This window comes from Saccopteryx leptura, chromosome 3 (genome assembly GCF_036850995.1).
Source record: "Saccopteryx leptura isolate mSacLep1 chromosome 3, mSacLep1_pri_phased_curated, whole genome shotgun sequence".
Classification (NCBI taxonomy): Eukaryota; Metazoa; Chordata; class Mammalia; order Chiroptera; family Emballonuridae; genus Saccopteryx; species Saccopteryx leptura.
Window position 1 is genome coordinate 243,521,036 of NC_089505.1, and position 18,200 is coordinate 243,539,235.

At 57.6% G+C, this 18,200-nt stretch overlaps 1 pseudogene; it reads right to left on the reverse strand.

Moving 5' to 3' along the window:
* LOC136398471 (T-cell surface glycoprotein CD1b-3-like) overlaps positions 1-10,502 on the reverse strand; it is a 16,433-nt pseudogene extending 5,931 nt beyond the window's left edge.
* Between the last annotated feature and the right edge of the window lie 7,698 nt (positions 10,503-18,200).

Genomic DNA, 18,200 nt, shown 5'->3' on the forward strand with positions numbered 1-18,200 from the left:
ACTCAGTCGTGTCCAGTGTCACTCTTCTGGTCCCTGTCCCTCTCGGGATCATCGCCTTGACCCTCAGTCATGTCCAGGGTCACTCTTCTGGTCTCTGTCCCTCTCGGGAGCATCTCCTTGACCCTCAGTCGTGTCCAGGGTCACTCTTCTTGTCTCGCTCCCTCTCAGGAGCGTCTCCTTGCCCCTCAGTCGTGTCCAGGGTCACACTTCTGGTCTCTCTCCCTCTCGGGGCCCTCTCCTTGACCCTCAGTCGTGTCCAGGGTCACTCTTCTGGTCTCGCTCCCTCTCAGGAGCGTCTCCTTGACCCTCAGTCGTGTCCCGGTTTACTCTTCTGGTCTTGCTCCCTCTCAGTAGCGTCTCCTTGACCCGCAGTCGTGTCCAGGGTCACTCTTCTGGTCTCTCTCCCTCTTAGGAGCGTCTCCTTGACAGTCAGTCGTGTGCAGGGTCGCTCTTCTGGTCTCTGTCCCTCTCAGGAGATTTCCTTGACCCTCATTCGTGTCCAGGGTCACTCTTCTGGTCTCGCTCCCTCTCAGGAGCGTCTCCTTGACCCTCGGTCGTGTCCAGTGTCACTCTTCAGGTCTAACTCCCTCTCAGGAGTGTCCCCTTGACCCTCAGTCGTGTCCAGGGTAATTCTTCTCTGCTCTCTCTCCCTCTTGGAAGATCTCCTTGTCCCTCAGTCGTTTCCAGGGTCACTCTTCTGGTCTCTCTCCCTCTCAGGAGCGTCTCTTTGACCCTCATTCGTGTCCAGAGTAAATCTTCTCTGTTCTCTCTCCCTCTTGAGAGATCTCCTTGACCCTCATTCGGACAGGGGTCACTCTTCTGGTCTCTGTCCCTCTCAGGTGCATCTCCTTCACCCACAGTCTTGTCCAGTGTCACTCTTCTGGTTTCTCTCCCTCTCAGGAGATCTCCTTGACCCTCAGTCGTGTCCACGGTCACTCTTCCGGTCTCTCTCCCTCTCAGGAGCGTCTCCTTGACCCTCAGTCGTGTGCAGGGTCGCTCTTCTGGTCTCTCTCCCTCTCAAGAGCGTCTCCTTGACCCTCAGTCGTGTTCAGAGTAAATCTTCTCTTGTCTCTCTCCCTCTTGGGAGATCTCCTTGACCCTCAGTCGTGTCCAGAGTCAATCTTCTGGTCTCTCTCCCTCTCGGGAGCGTCTCCTTGACCATCAGTCGTGTCCAGGGTCACTCTTCTGGTCTCTCTCCCTCTCAGGAGATCTCCTTGACCCTCAGTCGTGTCCAGGATCACTCTTCTGGTCTCTGTCCTTATCAGGGGCAACTCCTTGACCCTCAGTCGTGTTCAGGGTCACTCTTCTGTTCTCTCTCCCTCTCAGGAGATCTCCTTGACCCTCAGTCGTGTCCAGGGTCACACTTCTGGTCTCTCTCCCTCTCGGGAGCGTCTCCTTGACCCTCAGTCGTGTCCAGGGTCACTCTTCTGGTCTCGCTCCCTCTCAGGAGCGTCTCCTTGACCCGCAGTCGTTTCCAGGTTTACTCTTCTGGTCTTGCTCCCTCTCAGTAGCGTCTCCTTGACCCGCAGTCGTGTCCAGGGTCACTCTTCCGGTCTCTCTCCCTCTCAGGAGCGTCTCCTTGTCCCTCAGTCGTGTGCAGGGTCGCTCTTCTGGTCTCTCTCCCTCTCAGGAGCGTCTCCTTGACCCTCAGTCGTGTTCAGAGTAAATCTTCTCTTGTCTCTCTCCCTCTTGGGAGATCTCCTTGACCCTCAGGCGGGTCCAGGGTCACTCTTATGGTATCGCTCCCTCTCAGAAGCATCTCCTTGACCCTCAGTCGTGTCCAGGGTCACTCTTCTGGTCTCTCTCCCTCTCAGGAGATCTCCTTGACCCTCCGTCGTGTCCAGGGTCACTCTTCTGTTCTCTCTCCCTCTCAGGATATCTCCTTGACCCTCAGTCTTGTCCAGGGGCACTCTTCTGGTCTCTGTCCCTCTCTGGAGCGTCTCCTTGACACTCAGTCGTGTCCAGGGTCACTCTTATGGTATCGCTCCCTCTCAGAAGCATCTCCTTGACCCTCAGTCGGGTCCAGGGTCACTCTTCTGGTCTCTCTCCCTCTCAGGAGCGTCTCCTTGACCGTCAGTCGTGTCCAGAGTAACTTTTGTCTGGTCTCTCTCCCTCTTGGGAGATCTCCTTGACCCTCAGTCGTGTCCAGTGTCCCTCCTCTGGTCTCTCTCCCTCTCAGGAGATCTCCTTGACCCTCAGTCGTGTCCTGGGTTACTCTTCTGGTCTCTCTCCCTCTCGGGAGCGTCTCCTTGACCCTCAGTCGTGTCCAGGGTCACTCTTCCGGTCTCTCTCCCTCTCAGGAGCGTCTTCTTGACCCTCAGTCGTGTCCAGCGTAATTCTTCTCTGGTCTCTCTCCCTCTTGGGAGATCTCTTTGACCCTCAGTCATGTCCAGTGTCACTCTTCTGGTCTCTGTCCCTCTCAGGAGATCTCCTTGACCCTCAGTCGTGTCCAAGGTCACTCTTCTGGTCTCTCTCCCTCTCAGAAGCGTCTCCTTGACCCTCGGTCGTGTTCAGTTTCACTCTTTTGGTCTAACTCCATCTCAGGAGTGTCTCCTTGACCCTCAGTCGTGTCCAGGGTAATTCTTCTATGGTCTCTCTCCCTCTTGGAGATCTCCTTGACCCTCAGTCGTTTCCAGGGTCATTCTTCTGGTCTCTCTCCCTCTCAGTAGCGTCTCCTTGACCCTCAGTCGTGTGCAGAGTAAATCTTCTCTGTTCTCTCTCCCTCTTGGGAGATCTCCTTGACCCTCAATCAAACCGGGGTCACTCTTCTGGTCTCTGTCCCTCTCAGGGGCATCTCCTTCACCCTCAGTCTTGTCCAGTGTCACTCTTCTTGTCTCTCTCCCTCTCAGGAAATCTCCTTGACGCTCAGTCGTGTCCAGGGTCACTCTTCTGGTCTCTCTTTCTCTCAGGACCGTCTCCTTTACCCTCAGTCGTGTCCAGGGTCACTTTTCTGGTCTAACTCCCTCTCAAGAGCGTCTCCACACCCTCAGACGTGTCCAGAGTAATTCTTCTCTGGTCTCTCTCCCTCTTTGGAGATCTCCTTGACCCTCTGTCGTGTCCAGTGTCACTCTTCTGGTCTCTCTCCCTCTCAGGAGATCTCCTTGACCCTCAGTCGTGTCCAGGGTCACTCTTCTGGTCTCTCTCCCTCTCAGGAGATCTCCTTGACCCTCAGTCGTGTCCACGGTCACTCTTCTGGTCTCTCTCCCTCTCATGAGCGTCTCCTTGACCATCAGTCGTGTCCAGGGAAATACTTGTTTGGTCTTTCTTCCCCTTGGGAGATCTCCTTGATGCTCAGTCATGTCCAGGGTCACTCTTCTAGTCTCTCTCCCTCTCGAGAGCGTCTCCTTGACCATCAGTCGTGTCCAGGGTCACTCTTCTGGTCTCTGTCCTTCTCAGGGGCATCTCCTTGACCTTCAGTCGTGTCCAGGTTACTCTTCTGGTCTCTATCCCTCAAGGGCGCATCTCCTTGACCCTCAGTCGTGTCCAGGGTCACTCTTCTGGTCTCTCTCTTTCTCGGGATCATCTCCTTGACCCTCAGTCGTGTCCAGGGTCACTCTTCTGGTCCCTCTCCCTCTCAGGAGATCTCCTTGACCATCAGTCGTGTCCAGAGTCAATCTTCTAGTCTCTCTCCCTCTCGGGAGAGTCTCCTTGACCATCAGTCGTGTCCAGGGTCAATCTTCTGGTCTCTCTCCCTCTCAGGAGATCTCCTTGACCCTCAGTCGTGTCCAGGATCACTCTTCTGTTCTCTCTCCCTCTCAGGGGCATCTCCTTGACTCTCAGTCGTGTCCAGGGTCACACTTCTGGTCTCTCTCCGTCTCGGGAGCGTCTCCTTGACCCTCAGTCGTGTCCAGGGTCACTCTTCTGGTCTCGCTCCCTCTCAGGAGCGTATCCTTGACCCTCAGTCGTGTCCAGGTTTACTCTTCTGGTCTTGCTCCCTCTCAGTAGCGTCTCCTTGACCCGCAGTCGTGTCCAGGGTCACTCTTCTGGTCTCTCTTTCTCTCACAAGATCTCCTTGACCCTCAGCCGTGTCCAGGGTCACTCTTCCGGTCTCTCTCCCTCTCAGGAGCGTCTCCTTGACCCTCAGTCGTGTGCAGGGTCGCTCTTCTGGTCTCTCTCCCTCTCAAGAGCATCTCCTTGACCCTCAATCGTGTTCAGAGTAAATCTTCTCTTGTCTCTCTCCCTCTTGGGAGATCTCCTTGACCCTCAGTCGGGTGCAGGGTAACTCTTCTTTTCTCTGTCCTTCTCAGGGCATCTCCTTGACCCTCAGTCGTGTCCATGGTCACTCTTCTGGTCTCTCTCCCTCTCGGGAGCATCTCCTTGACCCTCAGTCGTGTCCAGCGTCACTCTTCTGGTCTCTCTCCCTCTCAGGAGGTCTCCTTGACCCTCAGTCGTGTCCAGAGTCTCTTTTCTGGTCTCTCTCCCTCTCGGGAGCGTCTCCTTGACCCTCAGTCGTGTCCAGGGTCACTCTTCTGCTCTCTCTCCCTCTCAGGAGATCTCGTTGACCCTCAGTCGTGTCCAGGGAAACTCTTCTGGTCTCTGTCCCTCTCAGGGGCATCTCCTTGACCCTCAGTCGTGTCCAGGGTCACTCTTCTGGTCTCGCTCCCTCTCAGGAGCATCTCCTTGACCCTCAGTCGTGTCTCGGTTTACTCTTCTGGTCTTGCTCCCTCTCAGTAGCGTCTCCTTGACCCGCAGTCGTGTCCAGTGTCACTCTTCTGGTCTCTCTCCCTCTCAGGAGATCTCCTTGACCCTCAGTCGTGTCCACGGTCACTCTTCCGGTCTCTCTCCCTCTCAGGAGCGTCTCCTTGACACTCAGTCGTGTGCAGGGTAGCTCTTCTGGTCTCTCTCCCTCTCAAGAGCGTCTCCTTGACCCTCATTCGTGTCCAGAGTAAATCTTCTCTGTTCTCTCTCCCTCTTGGGAGATCTCCTTGACCCTCATTCGGACAGGGGTCACTCTTCTGGTCTCTGTCCCTCTCAGGTGCATCTCCTTCACCCTCAGTCTTGTCCAGTGTCACTCTTCTGGTTTCTCTCCCTCTCAGGAGATCTCCTTGACCCTCAGTCGTGTCCACGGTCACTCTTCCGGTCTCTCTCCCTCTCAGGAGCGTCTCCTTGACCCTCAGTCGTGTGCAGGGTCGCTCTTCTGGTCTCTCTCCCTCTCAAGAGCGTCTCCTTGACCCTCAGTCGTGTTCAGAGTAAATCTTCTCTTGTCTCTCTCCCTCTTGGGAGATCTCCTTGACCCTCAGTCGTGTCCAGAGTCAATCTTCTGGTCTCTCTCCCTCTCGGGAGCGTCTCCTTGACCATCAGTCGTGTCCAGGGTCACTCTTCTGGTCTCTCTCCCTCTCAGGAGATCTCCTTGACCCTCAGTCGTGTCCAGGATCACTCTTCTGGTCTCTGTCCCTATCAGGGGCAACTCCTTGACCCTCAGTCGTGTCCAGGGTCACTCTTCTGTTCTCTCTCCCTCTCAGGAGATCTTCTTGACCCTCAGTCGTGTCCAGGGTCACACTTCTGGTCTCTCTCCCTCTCGGGAGCGTCTCCTTGACCCTCAGTCGTGTCCAGGGTCACTCTTCTGGTCTCGCTCCCTCTCAGGAGCGTCTCCTTGACCCGCAGTCGTTTCCAGGTTTACTCTTCTGGTCTTGCTCCCTCTCAGTAGCGTCTCCTTGACCCGCAGTCGTGTCCAGGGTCACTCTTCCGGTCTCTCTCCCTCTCAGGAGCGTCTCCTTGTCCCTCAGTCGTGTGCAGGGTCGCTCTTCTGGTCTCTCTCCCTCTCAGGAGCGTCTCCTTGACCCTCAGTCGTGTTCAGAGTAAATCTTCTCTTGTCTCTCTCCCTCTTGGGAGATCTCCTTGACCCTCAGGCGGGTCCAGGGTCACTCTTCTTTTCTCTGTCCTTCTCATTGGCATCTCCTTGACCCTCAGTCGTGTCCAGGGTCACTCTTCTGGTCTCTCTCCCTCTCAGAAGATCTTCTTGACCCTCAGTCGTGTCCAGGGGCACTCTTCTGGATTCTCTCCCTTTCTGGAGCGTCTCCTTGACCCTCAGTGGTGTCCAGGGTCACTCTTTTGGTATCTCTCCCTCTCAGGAGCATCTCCTTGACCCTCAGTCATGTCCAGGGTCACTCTTCTGGACTCTCTCCCACTCAGGAGCGTCTTTTTGACCCTCCGTCGTGTCCAGAGTAATTCTTCTCTGGTCTCTCTCCATCTTGGGAGATCTCCTTGACCCTCAGTCGTGTCCAGGGGCACTCTTCTGGTCTCTGTCCCTCTCTGGAGCGTCTCTTTGACCCTCAGTCGTATCCTGGGTCACTCTTCTCGTCTCTCTCCCTCTCGGAGTGTCTCCTTGCCCCTCAGTCTTGTCCAGGGTCACTCTTCTGGTCTCTCTCGCTCTCAGGAGATCTCCTTGACCCTCAGTCGTGTCCAGGGTAATTCTTCTCTGGTTTCTCTCCCTCTTGGGAGATCTCTTTGACCCTGAGTCGTTTCCAGGGTCACTCTTCTGGTCTCTCTCCCTCTCAGGAGCGTCTCCTTGACCCTCAGTCGTGTCCAGAGTAAATCTTCTCTGTTCTCTCTCCCTCTTGGGAGATCTCCTTGACCCTCAGTCGGACCGGGGTCACTCTTCTGGTCTCTGTCCCTCTCAGGGGCATCTCCTTCACCCTCAGTCTTGTCCAGTGTCACTCTTCTGGTCTCTCTCCCTCTCAGGAGATCTCCTTGACTCTCAGTCGTGACCAGGATCACTCTACTGGTCTATCTCCCTCTCAGGACCGTCTCCTTGACCCTCAGTCGTGTCCAGGGTCACTTCTCTGGTCTAACTCCCTCTCTAGAGCGTCTCCTTGACTCTCAGTCGTGTCCAGGGTAATTCTTCTCTGGTCTTTCTCCCTATTGGGAGATCTCCTTGAACCTCAGTCATGTCCAGGGTCACTCTTCTGGTCTCTGTCCCTCTCAGGGGCATCTCCTTGACCCTCAGTCGTGTCCAGGGTCACTCTTCTGTTCTCTCTCCCTCTCAGGATATCTCCTTGACCCTCAGTCGTGTCCAGGGTCACACTTCTGGTCTCTCTCCCTCTCAGGAGCGTCTCCTTGACCCTCAGTCGTGTCCAGGTTTCCTCTTCTGGTCTTGCTCCCTCTCAGTAGCGTCTCCTTGACCCGCAGTCGTGTCCAGGGTCACTCTTCTGGTCTCTCTCTCTCTCAGGAGATCTCCTTGATCCTTAGTCGTGTCCACGGTCACTCTTCCGGTCTCTCTCCCTCTCAGGAGCGTCTCCTTGACCCTCAGTCGTGTCCAGGGTAATTCTTCTCTGGTCTCTCTCCCTCTCGGGAGCGTCCCTTGACCCTCAGTCTTTTCCAGGGTCACTCTTCTAGTCTCTCTCCGTCTCAGGAGCATCTCCTTGACCCTCAGTCATGTCCAGGGTAATTCTTCTCTGGTCTCTCTTTCTCTTGGGAGATCTCCTTGACCCTCAGTCGTGTTCAGCGTCACTCTTCTGGTCTCTCTCCCTCTCAGGAGATCTCCTTGACCCTCAGTCATGTCCAGGGTAATTCTTCTCTGGTCTCTCTCCCTCTTGGGAGAATCTCCTTGACCCTCAGTCGTGTCCAGGGTCACTCTTCTGGTCTCTCTCCCTCTCAGGAGATCTCCTTGACCCTCAGTCGTGTCCAGGGTCACTCTTCTGGTCTCTCTCCCTCTCAGGAGCGTCTCCTTGACCCTCAGTCGTGTCCAGGGTCACTCTTCTTGTCTCTCTCCCTCTCAGGAGCATCTCCTTGACCCTCAGTCGTGTCCAGGGTCACTCTTCTGGTCTCTCTCCCTCTCAGGAGCGTCTCCTTGACCCTCAGTCGTGTCCAGGGTCACTCTTCTGGTCTCTCTCCCTCTCAGGAGCGTCTCCTTGACCCTCAGTCGTGTCCAGAGTAATCTCTCTGGTCTCTCTCCCTCTTGGAGATCTCCTTGACCCTCAGTCGGTCCAGGGTCACTCTTCTGGTCTCTGTCCCTCTCAGGGGCATCTCCTTGACCCTCAGTCGTGTCCAGTGTCACTCTTCTGGTCTCTCTCCCTCTCAGGAGCATCTCCTTGACCCTCAGTCGTGACCAGGATCACTCTACTGGTCTATCTCCCTCTCAGGACCGTCTCCTTGACCCTCAGTCGTGTCCAGGGTCACTTCTCTGGTCTAACTCCCTCTCTAGAGCGTCTCCTTGACCCTCAGTCGTGTCCAGGGTAATTCTTCTCTGGTCTTTCTCCCTATTGGGAGATCTCCTTGAACCTCAGTCATGTCCAGGGTCACTCTTCTGGTCTCTGTCCCTCTCAGGGGCATCTCCTTGACCCTCAGTCGTGTCCAGGGTCACTCTTCTGTTCTCTCTCCCTCTCAGGATATCTCCTTGACCCTCAGTCGTGTCCAGGGTCACACTTCTGGTCTCTCTCCCTCTCAGGAGCGTCTCCTTGACCCTCAGTCGTGTCCAGGTTTCCTCTTCTGGTCTTGCTCCCTCTCAGTAGCGTCTCCTTGACCCGCAGTCGTGTCCAGGGTCACTCTTCTGGTCTCTCTCTCTCTCAGGAGATCTCCTTGATCCTTAGTCGTGTCCACGGTCACTCTTCCGGTCTCTCTCCCTCTCAGGAGCGTCTCCTTGACCCTCAGTCGTGTCCAGGGTAATTCTTCTCTGGTCTCTCTCCCTCTCGGGAGCGTCCCTTGACCCTCAGTCTTTTCCAGGGTCACTCTTCTAGTCTCTCTCCGTCTCAGGAGCATCTCCTTGACCCTCAGTCATGTCCAGGGTAATTCTTCTCTGGTCTCTCTTTCTCTTGGGAGATCTCCTTGACCCTCAGTCGTGTTCAGCGTCACTCTTCTGGTCTCTCTCCCTCTCAGGAGATCTCCTTGACCCTCAGTCATGTCCAGGGTAATTCTTCTCTGGTCTCTCTCCCTCTTGGGAAATCTCCTTGACTCTCAGTCGTGTCCAGCGTCACTCTTCTGGTCTCTCTCCCTCTCAGGAGATCTCCTTGACCCTCAGTCGTGTCCAGGGGCACTCTTCTGGTCTCTGTCCCTCTCTGGAGCGTCTCCTTGACCCTCAGTCGTGTCCAGGTTCACTCTTCTTGTCTCGCTCCCTCTCAGGAGCATCTCCTTGACCCTCATTCGTGTCCAGGGTCACTTTTCTGGTCTCTCTTCTCTCAGGAGCGTCTCCTTGACCCTCAGTCGTGTCCAGGGTCACTCTTCTGGTCTAACTCCCTCTCAGGAGCGTCTCCTTGACCCTCAGTCGTGTCCAGGGTAATTCTTCTCTGGTCTCTCTCCCTCTTGCGAGATCTCCTTGACCCTCAGTCATGTCCAGGGTCACTCTTCTGGTCTCTCTCCCTCTCAGGAGCGTCTCCTTGACCCTTAGTCGTGTCCAGAGCAATTCTTCTCTGGCCTCTCTCCCTCTTGGGAGATCTCCTTGACCCTCAGTCGTGTCCAGTGTCACTCCTCTGGTCTCTCTCCCTCTCAGGAGATCTCCTTGACCCTCAGTCGTGTCCTGGGTCACTCTTCTGGTCTCTCTCCCTCTCGGGAGCGTCTCCTTGACCCTCAGTCTTGTCCAGGGTCACTCTTCTGGTCTCTCTCCCTCTCGGGAGCGTCTCCTGTACCCTCATTCGTGTCCAGGGTCACTCTTCTGGTGTCTCTCCCTCTCAGGATCGTCTCCTTGACCCGCAGTTGTGTCCAGGGTCACTCTTCTGGTTTCTCTGCCTCTCTGGAGATCTCCTTGACCTTCAGTCGTGTCCAGGTTCACTTTTCTGGTCTCTCTCCCTCTCAGGAGCATCTCCTTGACCCTCAGTCGTGTCCAGGGTCACTCTTCTGGTCTATCTCCCTCTCTGGAGATCTCCTTGACCCTCAGTCGTGTCCAGGGTCACTCTTCTGGTCTCGCTCCCTCTCAGGATCGTCTCCTTGACCCTCAGTCGTGTCCAGGGTCACTCTTCTGTTCTCTGTCCCTTTCAGGATATCTCCTTGACCCGCAGTCGTGTCCAGGGTCACTCTTCTGGTCTCTGTCCCTCTCAGGGGCATCTCCTTGACCCGCAGTCGTGTCCAGGGTCACTCTTCTGGTCTTTCTCCCTCTCAAGAGCGTCTCCTTGACCCTCAGTCATGCTTGCGTTTTATTGCACTTTGTGAGTCACCTCCATGCAGCCATCGCCTTGGTGCCTGGAACTCCATCTCCTCCCAGAACTCACCCCTTTCCTGACTGACCCCTGCTCGATAATCACCTTCCTACCAGCACACCTCGGGCCCTGTGTTCACCCATCCCCACCGACTCCACCTCGGCGTCATGTCTGAAACCCAGGAACAAGCAAATTCCAACTCACCCCTTCCTTCTCCTGACCCCACCTTCCGTCCGACGGCCTGTAATTCCCGGGGGACGTTGGTTTATCCTCGGACAGCACATTGACACGCACAGTGAGCTGTCCCTCACACCTGTCAGAGTGGCTCTCTTCAGCAAACCGATGACCAAGGGAGGAGGTGGAGAAAAGGGAGCCCTGCTGCACTGCTGGTGGGAAGGCAGACTTGTGCAGCCGCTGTGGAGAACAGTACGGCATTACCTCTAAGAATTAAAAATGGACCTGCCTTGTGACCCAGCCATCCCACTTCTGGGACTGTATCTAAAGAAACCCGAAGCACAGATTCGATAGACTATGCATGCACCCATCTGTTGTTCACGTAAGCGCCGTTGACAACAGCCAATATGTAGAACAGGGGTCCCCAAACTTTTTACACAGGGGGCCAGTTCACTGTCCCTCAGACCATTGGAGGGCAGGACTATAAAAAAAAAAACTATGAAAAAATCCCTATGCACACTGCACATATCTTATTTTAAAGTAAAAAAACAAAATGGGAACAAATAAACATTTAAAATAAAGAACAAGTATTTTTAAATCAACAAACTGACCAGTATTTCAATGGGAACTATGCTCCTCTCACTGACCACCAATGAAAGAGGTGCCCCTTCTGGAAGTGCGGCGGGGCCGGATAAATGGCCTCAGGGGGCCGCATGTGGCCCGCGGGCTGTAGTTTGGGGACCCCTGATGTAGAATCAGCCCAGGAGCCCATCAGCGGATGCGTGGACAGAGGGGCTGTGGCACATTCACGCACTGGAGTAGCACTGAGCCGTCACGGCAGGGCTGAACCTGGAACTCTTGCTGAGTGAGAAGCACCAGACAGAGAAAGACAAGCACCGTATTGTTTTGATGGAGGGAGACTTGACCTTGGTGGGGTGGGGGGTGGTGAACACACAGTGCGATAAGCAGATGGTCTATTATATAGAGAGTTGTGTTCCTGAAACTTTATTAACCAGTCTCACCCCAATAAATTCAGTTAAACATTTTTTTCTTAAAGTGTGAACTACCTCTCAGACAGTGTCATCTATCCGTGTCTGCTCTCTTCCCGAGGGTAGAGAGTCTGTCAGTCTCGTTTCGTATTCCCCGCCCTTTCCCGGAGCCCCCAGGGAGGGTTTAAGAAAACAGAAGGCAAGAGAGCGTGAATGAACGCACGGCTCCTTGTGGAGTGGACACAGAGCCACCAGCCTTTTCCTCCTGGGCTGGTGGCTTGGTGCCGGGTCTGAGCTGTTGACATGGTATTTCTGAGCGCGCTCTCTCCCCAGTACTCAGCCTGGCTGGGGAAACGGCCGACTTTGGGACAGCGGACTTCCACTTCAGGAGGGCCTCTGGGAATGCTCACAGACCTTTCAGGGGGAAACAGCTGACTTCTGGGATGGCCGTGGGGGATGCTCACAGGCCTTTGGGGGGGGGGACAGCTGACTTCTGGGATGGCCGCGGGGGATGCTCACAGAACTTGGGGGGGGGGGGACAGCTGACTTCTGGGATGGCCGCGGGGGATGCTCACAGAACTTTCTGGAGTTGCGCTTTCCTGGCTGCCTGCTGATGGATCAGGAGCTAATTCCCAAACTGTTTTCAAGCCAACCTGGTAAGTACATAATGTCTACTCAGGCGACACGAAGCCATTTGGCGTTATTTCAACAGAGGAATAAAAAAGGAAGAGAAGAGGAGGAAGAAACAGGGCGGTCTGCGGCCACACGTGTACTGAGAAGGGTGGCTCGTTGCCCTGCGGGCGATGCCTCTGCCCGTCCCCCAACAGGAGCCCCGAAACAGCGCAGGCAGACGAGCTCCGTGTCACCTTCTCCTCATTCTCTCCGCCCGCTGTCCCCCCTGCAGATCTGAGTGACGTGTGGTCGCACGGGGCTGAGCTGGAGCCAGCCAAGACGGGCAGAGGCGATGAGGTTCTGCGGAGAGAGCAAATGCACTTTAGTCCTCTCCCAGGAACATGGGTCAGGCTACAAGAAGGACGCTTTTTTATTTTATTATTTTTTTTGGTCAAGCAAGTGGGAGATTTACCAGTGAGAAGTGCTTGCGGAAGTTAATTTCTCGAATGCGTTTTTTTTTTCTCTATAATTCATAAACAGGAAAGACTGAGGCACGACATCCTTATCTTCTGTTGGTAATGGGTTTCAAAGACGGTTCTCTCTTCAAACCCACCCTCTGGTTGGTAGGAGGCGTTCACCTCGCTTAGGCACCCGAGTGGGACAGGTGAGAACAGAGAATCGCTCACTGACGGCGTCCCGGGTGCTGAAGAGGCTCCGGCCGCCCCTTCCCTGCGTCCAGGTCTCACTCAGGGAGAACGCGGCCTGGACAACGGGTCTCTGCTGTTCTTAGCGAGCCCCGTCCTGCAGCAGCGGTCACTCCCTGAGACCACAGGCTGCCCCTCGAGCTTCAGGCATCCTCACGAACACGCCCTCATTCACTCACACACACACACACGTTCTTTATCGTGGGTCCAACCACAGTAGAGAACTGTTAAGACACAGTTGGTGGGGTTCTGGCTGACGCGTCCCTCTGGTGTGAGAGAATTGCGTGTTTCCTGTCAGAGTTGGCCCAGCTTGAAAGTGTCCGTCAGAGTTCTGAGCTCCTACATAGCAAGGACCCCGTCGGGCATCCTCTGATTAGCATCCGGGACGGTGGCACCAGAAGGGAGAGAGAAGTGGGGTGGGGTGGTCGTAGCAGAGGTTGGCATTTGTCTTATGTCGCTGGAATTTCCTTAAGAATATAAGATACAGAAGGAACAGAATTCAGATATTTAGGGGTCATAGCTAAAGGACCAGAATTCAGATATTTAGGGGTCATGGCTAAAGGACCAGAAGGTGCTGCTATTGTCTAGCAGAGGTCATTTCACTGTTTTGGAGGGAGGGCCTTGTATTTGAGAAGAGACAGGTCCACGGAATGCAACTCGGGCCTGACCAGGCGGTGGCGCAGTGGACAGAGCATCGGCCTGGGATGCTGAGGACCCAGGTTCAAGACCCATAGATTGTCGGCTTGTGTGCAGGCTTATCCGGCTTGTGCCACGGTCACTGGCTTGAGCAAGGGGTCACTCGCTCTGCTGGAGCCCCCAGTCAAGGCACATATGAGGAAGCAATCAATCAACAACTAAGGAGCCTCAACTGCGAGTTGATGCTTCTCATCTTACTCTCCCTTCCTGTCTGTCTATCTCTCTCGCCCCCCCCCCAAAAAAAAATGCAATTCAGGACCCGAAGCTCATAAAACCCCTTTCCCAAATACAATTTGTATTTTTTTCTCCCAGTGAAGCAATCCAAATTTCTTTTAAGTGGCAAAATTTAATTCTCAGGTATTTAATTGTCATTACTAATTTGTGAATCATGATTGCTCATTACCAACAAGTTGAATCTGTCTAATTCGTCAAAGAGTCTACAGCTCTGTTCCTGGAAGAGTGTGTGTGTGTGAGAGAGAGAGAGGGGGAGGGAGAGAGAGAGAGAGAGAGAGAGAGAGAGAGAGAGAGGAGAGGTGACTAACACGTGACCAGACGGCACGCGCTGAGGTCACTGAGTGCGGGTCTGCAGGCCTGTGTGCAGACAGGCTATGAAATTGCACAGACTGTAAACATCTCCGGTTGATTAAATGGAACTGGAACTACATTTTCTCGTTCCTATTGAAAGCGGCTTAATATTAAAAAGCTCATCTTTTCCGAGATAAAGTTCATTAACACGATGATTACTCATTTGGCTGGTATAACGATACTGCAGCTTAATCACCGGAACGCCACTTCCCGTGCTTGGCGGGAGACCATAGGAAACGTGTGGAGGACGCTCTGGCTGCTGGTGTGACCGGGGAGGGACCGGTCTCCTCACCGCCCCTCGTTCCCAGCGTGCAGCGCACCCGGCTCAGGGGCCCGGACCCTCTGGTCTGACAGCACGAGCTGCAAGCCCCCCGGCATCAGACACAGAGCAGTCACAGCACCCCGAAGCCTCCCTCTCCGCCTCAGGATGCTGGTTCTCTTTGGGGGGCACACACCACATTTCTGTGATATTTTCACCATAAGCCTGGGTCTGAGGTGGTTTCATCTTGATGGTTGCAGACACTGGAGTTCATTCGACTGTTTAGCTCTGGAAACAAAGACGTGAACAGGAGGAGCCCAAACTACAAATCTTGAAGGCAGTTCCCTCGACTCACCGGGCATCGCTGAGCCTGTCTCTGCCATGGTATCAGAATGAAACTGTCATCACAGGATGTCATGAAGAGAGGCTACTGTTGATAATCTTTTAAAAATGCACTGAAAATCCTTTTGAACGTAGGAACTGATTGACTCCCTACAGGGAGTTACGTTATCAGCAAGGTGTGAGATGCATAATTACCCCCTAATGGGTATGATTGCACAGTGCAGTTAACAGCTGCGATGGCAGACAACGGAAACGGACTTCGGATGACTTAAGCGGAATGTGGACGTATCGGCAGACTGTTCGCTAAGTCGCAGACGTGTGCAGTGAATCAGCTTCAGAACGACAAAGGCGGGCAGAGGTTAGGGCCACGCCGACATCATCACGCGTGGAACCGTTTCAGTGGGGAACGTGCTGTCGCTGACCACTGCACTCCCCACCCTGCGCTGTGTGCCCGTCTGGAGCCACCCTGGAAAGGTGGTGCGACCCCCGGCCAGCGTGCCTCCAGCCACCGACATGGGTTCTCTGCAGCCTCTGCGTTTTCAGTCTGAAGGAGGCACGTCCAGTCCTGGGACAGGAGTGTCTGCCCGGCTGGACGGTGTGACACGTCGAGACTCTTGTGACAGAGAGACCAGGTCATCTCTGGCTTTGCCAAGACGCCCACGATGGTGAAGTTCCCCGAAATACAAAGTTAGTTCAGATCTCAGTCGAAGGGTGACATCTCTGCCAACGTCTGTCCGGTGAGTCTGACAGAATTGCGCGTCCACAGCAAGGACATGCTCAGAACCTGGATTTCCGTGGCTGAGACCCCCCACCGATTCAGGTGGGTTATTCAGAGCCTGCCTCACCGCCTCTCCGGCGGCACAGCCGCTGGCGTAGAACCCGGCCGTGTGCTCCCGGCGGATGCTGAGCGGGGTGCCTGCGCTGACTCTGCCTCCTTCAGTTTGGCCAGAGCCCGTGAGAGAGGCGGCCGGCGTCCCAGAAGGAAGAGTGGACAGCAGGAGCAGAGGGGACTGTCAGAGGATGTTTCCGAGGCCCTGCGTCCACCCTGACAGTGCGAACTCCCACTTACAGAGGAGACTAGGGTGCATCCTCCGCAGGACGGCGGCCTGGGTTCTTCCAGACGTGGCTCGTCTCATAAGCGGAACAGCTGACAGCAGTTCCAAAGCAAAGGCGCCCGAGAGAGTCCCGGGACGCGGGTGAGGCCGGGCAGCCCGAGAGAGTCCCGGGACGCGGGTGAGGCCGGGCAGGGAGAGAGAGTCCCGGGACACGGGTGAGGCCGGGCAGCCAGAGAGAGTCCCGGGGCGCGGGTGAGGCCGGGCAGGGAGAGAGAGTCCCGGGACACGGGTGAGGCCGGGCAGGGAGAGAGAGTCCCGGGACGCGGGTGAGGCCGGGCAGGGAGAGAGAGTCCCGGGACACGGGTGAGGCCGGGCAGCCAGAGAGAGTCCCGGGACACGGGTGAGGCCGGGCAGGGAGAGAGAGTCCCGGGACACGGGTGAGGCCGGGCAGCCAGAGAGAGTCCCGGGACGCGGGTGAGGCCGGGCAGGGAGAGAGAGTCCCGGGACACGGGTGAGGCCGGGCAGCCAGAGAGAGTCCCGGGACACGGGTGAGGCCGGGCAGGGAGAGAGAGTCCCGGGACGCGGGTGAGGCCGGGCAGGGAGAGAGAGTCCCGGGACACGGGTGAGGCCGGGCAGCCAGAGAGAGTCCCGGGACACGGGTGAGGCCGGGCAGGGAGAGAGAGTCCCGGGACACGGGTGAGGCCGGGCAGCCAGAGAGAGTCCCGGGACACGGGTGAGGCCGGGCAGGGAGAGAGAGTCCCGGGACACGGGTGAGGCCGGGCAGCCAGAGAGAGTCCCGGGACACGGGTGAGGCCGGGCAGCCCGAGAGAGTCCCGGGACGCGGGTGAGGCCAGGCAGGGAGAGAGAGTCCCGGGACACGGGTGAGGCCGGGCAGGGAGAGAGAGTCCCGGGACGCGGGTGAGGCCGGGCAGGGAGAGAGAGTCCCGGGACACGGGTGAGGCCGGGCAGCCAGAGAGAGTCCCGGGACACGGGTGAGGCCGGGCAGGGAGAGAGAGTCCCGGGACACGGGTGAGGCCGGGCAGCCAGAGAGAGTCCCGGGACACGGGTGAGGCCGGGCAGCCCGAGAGAGTCCCGGGACGCGGGTGAGGCCAGGCAGGGAGAGAGAGTCCCGGGACACGGGTGAGGCCGGGCAGGGAGAGAGAGTCCCGGGACGCGGGTGAGGCCGGGCAGGGAGAGAGAGTCCCGGGACACGGGTGAGGCCGGGCAGCCAGAGAGAGTCCCGGGACGCGGGTGAGGCCAGGCAGGGAGAGAGAGTCCCGGGACACGGGTGAGGCCGGGCAGCCAGAGAGAGTCCCGGGACGCGGGTGAGGCCGGGCAGGGAGAGAGTCCCGGGACGCGGGTGAGGCCGGGCAGGGAGAGAGAGTCCCGGGACGCGGGTGGGGCCGGGCAGCCCGAGAGAGTCCCGGGACGCGGGTGAGGCCGGGCAGGGAGAGAGAGTCCCGGGACGCGGGTGAGGCCGGGCAGGGAGAGAGAGTCCCGGGACGCGGGTGAGGCCGGGCAGGGAGAGAGAGTCCCGGGACGCGGGTGAGGCCGGGCAGCCCGAGAGAGTCCCGGGACGCGAGTGAGGCCGGGCAGGGAGAGAGAGTCCCGGGACGCGGGTGAGGCCGGGCAGGGAGAGAGAGTCCCGGGACGCGAGTGGGGCCGGGCAGCCCGAGAGAGTCCCGGGACGCGGGTGAGGCCAGGCAGGGAGAGAGAGTCCCGGGACACGGGTGAGGCCGGGCAGGGAGAGAGAGTCCCGGGACGCGGGTGAGGCCGGGCAGGGAGAGAGAGTCCCGGGACACGGGTGAGGCCGGGCAGGGAGAGAGAGTCCCGGGACGCGGGTGAGGCCGGGCAGGGAGAGAGAGTCCCGGGACGCGAGTGGGGCCGGGCAGCCCGAGAGAGTCCCGGGACGCGGGTGAGGCCAGGCAGGGAGAGAGAGTCCCGGGACACGGGTGAGGCCGGGCAGGGAGAGAGAGTCCCGGGACGCGGGTGAGGCCGGGCAGGGAGAGAGAGTCCCGGGACACGGGTGAGGCCGGGCAGGGAGAGAGAGTCCCGGGACGCGGGTGAGGCCGGGCAGGGAGAGAGAGTCCCGGGACGCGGGTGGGGCCGGGCAGCCCGAGAGAGTCCCGGGACGCGGGTGAGGCCGGGCAGCCCGAGAGAGTCCCGGGACGCGGGTGAGGCCGGGCAGCCCGAGAGAGTCCCGGGACGCGGGTGAGGCCGGGCAGGGAGAGAGAGTCCCGGGACGCGGGTGAGGCCGGGCAGGGAGAGAGAGTCCCGGGACGCGGGTGAGGCCGGGCAGCCAGAGAGAGTCCCGGGACGCGGGTGAGGCCGGGCAGCCAGAGAGAGTCCCGGGACGCGGGTGAGGCCGGGCAGCCAGAGAGAGTCCCGGGACGCGGGTGGGGCCGGGCAGCCAGAGAGAGTCCCGGGACGCGGGTGAGGCCGGGCAGGGAGAGAGAGTCCCGGGACGCGGGTGAGGCCGGGCAGGGAGAGAGAGTCCCGGGACGCGGGTAAGGCCGGGCAGGGAGAGAATCCCGGGACGCGGGTGAGGCCGGGCAGGGAGAGAATCCCGGGACGCGGGTGAGGCCGGGCAGGGAGAGAATCCCGGGACGCGGGTGGGGCCGGGCAGCCCCCCCCCCCGGAGACCCAGGGAAGGAGAAGGTGCAATGCGTCCAGCTGTCCATCACGGTGTCCCCCCAGTACCCTAGCACCACAGGGTG